At 36.3% G+C, this 5077-nt stretch overlaps 1 pseudogene; it reads right to left on the bottom strand.

Moving 5' to 3' along the window:
• Positions 1-1435: 1435 nt before the first annotated feature.
• LOC119536482 lies at positions 1436-3604 on the bottom strand (annotated as a pseudogene).
• Positions 3605-5077: the final 1473 nt, after the last annotated feature.

Genomic DNA, 5077 nt, shown 5'->3' with positions numbered 1-5077 from the left:
AATAAGAGGAAACAAAAAGAAAACTATTCAATGTTACCTTTAATCATTTAACTGCACGTCACTGTACTTCTGTGCCCTGTGTCTAGAATGTTCTATTTCTTCCTATTCAGGAATGTTCTATTTCTTCCTATTCCTATCCCCCACTTGCCTTTTTTTTTTTTTTTTTTTTTTTTTGCTGGCCATGTTTTATTTGTCCTTTTTCTTTAAACAGGATAACCAAAGATACAGACAGTATTCAGTAAAAATAAAATAGAAGAAACAAATTTCTAAGAGACTGCAATGTCACATGCTACATTTAACCTAATTTTATTCATGCTTGCCTTGAGACAGGAAATAGATCATTCAGTAAAAACATACAGTAAAAAGAAAATGTCTTATCATGTACAACTTTTAAACTACAATAATGATGTACCTTAATTACTTCCATGCACACAAGTCTAACATTACAGTTTGTTTTAAAAAATAAACACAATTAAGACTTCTAGGAGCATTTTATAATAAAGTAATTCCTAATTTTTCTTTGTGGATCAAGCACCTCCAAAATACAAATTCCTATACACAGTGAGTGCTTTACTTAAAATGAACACGTAAGTAAATTAAGTACGTGGACAGCCTTAGAATAAGCTGACATTAAATATTCAGCTAGGTAGGCAACAAACCATAGTGCCAAATGGAAAAAGTGTATTTGCAAATAAATTTCAAAAACTAAAAGTTAACTTTCTATAATTAAATACAGAAAATATGCTGATTTGTTAAAATAAATAAGATGTGATGTATTAACACTTCACTAGAAAGAATGCATACCAGAACATTTATAAACAGTGAATGAATCTTGAGAATAGTTTACTATAATAAACGCTGGCTAAATAGAAGTGCATATTGTGAAGCACTGTAGGTGGTATATGTTTTGCCACATACTTTTGTTACCTTGAGGTAGATAACACATGTGTACCAAATTTGGCATTCATTTTCAGTTGCTGCTGGTATCATGTGTTTTAAGAAATATGTACAGTATGAAAAACTTGAAAATACTCATGAATCAAAAAATGTTTTAGGAAAAAAATAGATATTTCCATGCAATTATGTACAGTCTCACTGTGTAAATTTCAAGGCAAGATTTTTGTTTCCTGTAAAAACAGATCACTGTTCTATGAGAGAATGTTTTTACTTGTCTTAGTGCATTTCTTTTGTCTCTGCCTGCATTGCATTATTTTGCTCTATTTTTTAAATTTTTCTGTGCAAACAACATGCCAGTTAAAATGAAAACTATCTCACATGTAGAAAATAAGTCTGGATTTTAAAAACCAAAAACTAATGAAATCCTTACCAAAATGACACAATCTGATTCAAGTAAAAAAAAAAATGACTTAAAACACTAGTAATAAAAAAGAACACAATTCATGAAGAATACAAAGAGAAATGTCTGCGAGTGCTTTTAGTTCAGATGTTTCAGAATGCTGCTGTATGTTTTATGAGGAATTTGAGGGGAAGATTTCATAGCAGAAGGTGTTAATGTGGCCTGTATTGACTTAAGTGGTGAACCAACTGGACTGTGAAACTGTGGGATGCCTATGGATTCAAGCTTCTTGTTAAAGAGGAACTCCCCATTGTTGTTCAGAAATCCTTCCTCATTTCCTCTCTCCCCAAGCTTCCCATCCTCTACTGGCTCAGTTTCTAGCATTTCAGCATCTTCTTTCCTGCTAAAGAACCTGTCCAAGTAACTGGTGTAAGTGTTTTCCTTGTCAATTTTTTCATCCTTCCTTACCTCACAACAAAACTGACTTATGAGAAAACAGTCCTCCCCACCACTCACAAACTGGCTATCCCAAGAAGATTGGTACAATGCTTCTAATTGAGCCAAATTTGCCATTCCTTTTTCCTCCTTTTCTTGGCTTACTGATTTTGAGATCAAACTTTTCAGTTCTAGTTGGGACACTGAGCTATTCAAGTCATTTAATTTATCAACAACATCAGTAGGCTCATGTTGTGAACTAAGTTGAATAGTTCCTGCAATAAAGGAATCAAAGTCAAATCCCTGATTCTTTTCCCTTTCTTTTTCAGCCAGTTGCTGTGATGCTTCCTCTAGAGCTATCTGGGCTTTAACTAATCCATTCCTTTCACATTTTGACTTGCCTTTCTTATCAGATTTTTCTTTGCTTTGTTCTTTCCAATTGGAAAGATCTATAATAAGCTTGGGTTCATAATAATGATTAACTTCACTCTCTCTCCAAACTAAGTTATCTAAATATGATGATGACCTCATTTTGTAGTTACAAGTATGGCTACACTCCAAATCACAATATTTGTTTTCATGATGATCTTGGTACTGCCAACAAGGATCAGTAGAGTAACTGGTATCAAAAGCTGGATCCTCCAGATACTTTTCCCGATCTCCATCCAAATATTTTCGAGGATCAACTTGTACTTCTTCTTCATCAGTGACAACAGACAGAGCTCTTGGGTCAAGCAGAACTTCTTCAATATCAAAGTTGTTATGAATAGGCCAATCATGCTCTGAAAACTGACAATCATGGTACCTTTCCCAGTTATAAATGTGACTGTGAGTTTCATCCATAAGCAAAATATCATCAACTTCATCTTCAATATGAAAAGGATGACTTGAAATCGGCTCATCCGTTGGAAAAGAATATATGCTCATGTAAGGATGGGAGAGTGCTTTTTCTGCTGTCAACCAATCCATGGGGCTAAATGTCAAAATCTGTTCCAGGAAATCCAGTGCTTCTCGACTAATTCCTGGAAGCAGCTGAGTTAAAGGTTTGTGTGGATCAGTCATGTCGTTTCTAATGTAAACCGGAATTACACTGAGAAGCTCCTGTCAATCTTCCTCATGTACAACAGGAATAGATTCTAAAATCAGCTGCATCTGTTCAAGTTCATGTGCACCTGCAAAGAGGGTTTTACCAGTCAGCATTTCAGCAAAGATACAGCCTGCAGCCCACATGTCAATGGCTTTAGTATAATTATTAGAAGAAAGTAAAAGACGTGGAGATCTGTACCATTTAGTAACCAATCCTTCAGAAAGATGACCCTTATGGGAATAATGGGGATCCATGATCCGTGCAAGACCAAAGTCACCTATCTTTAGCACCAAGTCTTCAGTATTAATGAAAAGATTAGCTGGTTTGAGATCTCTGTGCAGTACATTTGCAGAGTGAATATACTTGAGCCCACGTAGCAGCTGATACATGAAAAGTCTGGCATGCTCCTCCAGTAAAGGGCCCTGCTCCAGCACATTAGCCAAGTCTGTTTCCATGTACTCCTGAACAATGTAAACACTGTTCAGTTCAGTAAGAGAGCCCACATCATCTGTTAACTGGCTTCCACTGGGACCAAGAATTTCGAACACTTTCACAATGTTATCATGGTTAAGTCTTCTAATAATTTCGATTTCACGTAGAGCATGTTTGACACTCTGGGGATCAGTAAGAACAATTTTCTTGATGGCTACTCTTTTGTCACAGTCATTGTCTACAGTAGAAAAAACCAAGCCATTGCCTCCACAACCCAATGGTTTTAAGTCCATATACCTAGAGCCTAGATCAAAACCATGAATGTTCATGAGACTTTCAAATTTCTCAGCCATTTTGAAACCCTTACTATTGCCTTGTCCTTTTTAACTGTTGAACTTGTGTAAACAAGGAAGAAAACTGGCATCAAAAGGAAAGATCTTTCAAAAAGGGAGAAGAAAAATAATTTTGCTTCCATAGCAAGATGGTTTCTTGATGTTCATTGCATATGCCAACCAGGCTGTTGAGTTCCCCTTAGATTTAAAGCTCAAAATGCTCTACTCATACTGAGAATTAAAAAGATTGCAGTACTCATAGTTCAAGAAAGGGGCAGCAACTCTGCAGGCATTTAAAGAAAACACTCAAGAAACTCAAATGGAATGAAATGACATACTATGCACTCAGATTTACTTGTGCTAAACAATTTAACATTTAACAAAAATGTGAATAAATATGCACACAACAGGCTTCTCTGAACATTCTCCTCACAGTGCAGATACATTCAGTGTTGGACTGGTCCTGAGCAGCATCATTCTAAGGTGCTGGTAAGCACTATTTCCGTTTTGCTTCTTTTCTTCCTTTGTTGGTATATATTTCAACAGGAAGCTCTGGCGGCTGTTGGTTAACAGAAGATGTCTTTTGTTAGTGATCAGGTGGCTCCAGCTCACCACAATCACAATCAAAGCTACCGTCCATCTTACTCCGATACAACGAGACTTCTCCGACTCATCGAGAGAGAGCGGGGTCCGCGGACAGCCCCCAGGGTCGGCTCAGGTCTCCGGCTATGCTGGTGGCAGCGGCGTCTCCCTCCCCCACTTTTCTTTAAAGTTTCTCTTGAAATCCACCTTGATCATGAAAATATTTTAACTTCAGTGGAAAGAAATGGATGATTTCTTGATCACTTTACAAGATGATGTAAATGTCATTTTCATTTTTTTTTTTAAAAAAGGGTAAGTGCCCTAAGATTTGTTTTGGATTTTAGGGCAAAATGTAACTTGATTTTAGACTATATGCTGGCTGGAAACACATGATGTGCATCCATTTGCATCCATTTCTATGTATATTTTCACTTCTCCAGTCCCTACAGCTGGAGATGTGACTTCAAGTGGGTAGATGTGGGTCATTATCTCTTTAGCCTTTACTCGCAGTGCCTATTGGCTTAATCACTGGAAACAGCCTATCTAGTTCCCTCTTTTCTTTTCTTAATGTAGTCTTTACTGTGAACTTTAACATTTATACAAGACAATGATAATTTTCAAAGTACAATTTAGCAAGTAGCTAGAGAGCAAAATTCAAAGAATGTTATAGGTTACAGAGGGACTACATCAGAGGGGTAGAAGTAAGAGAAGCAGAGATTGGTCAAAGCATCCCCTAATGTACATTATGGCAATAGATAGACATCTCTGACCAAGACACAATCATGAGAGAAACCAAGAAGAAAATTAATTACAAATACCAAAGAAAATTATTCAATTCTCTGTGTTTGCATTAATTTTGGTAAATTGTGAGATGGAAAATATATGAGACTTTATAAGCAATTTTTAAGTGGC

The sequence above is a fragment of the Choloepus didactylus genome, chromosome 6, assembly GCF_015220235.1.
Source record: "Choloepus didactylus isolate mChoDid1 chromosome 6, mChoDid1.pri, whole genome shotgun sequence".
Classification (NCBI taxonomy): domain Eukaryota; kingdom Metazoa; phylum Chordata; class Mammalia; order Pilosa; family Megalonychidae; genus Choloepus; species Choloepus didactylus.
The sequence above is the reverse complement of the archived record's forward strand: the minus strand, read 5'-3'. Positions and strand labels throughout refer to the sequence as shown.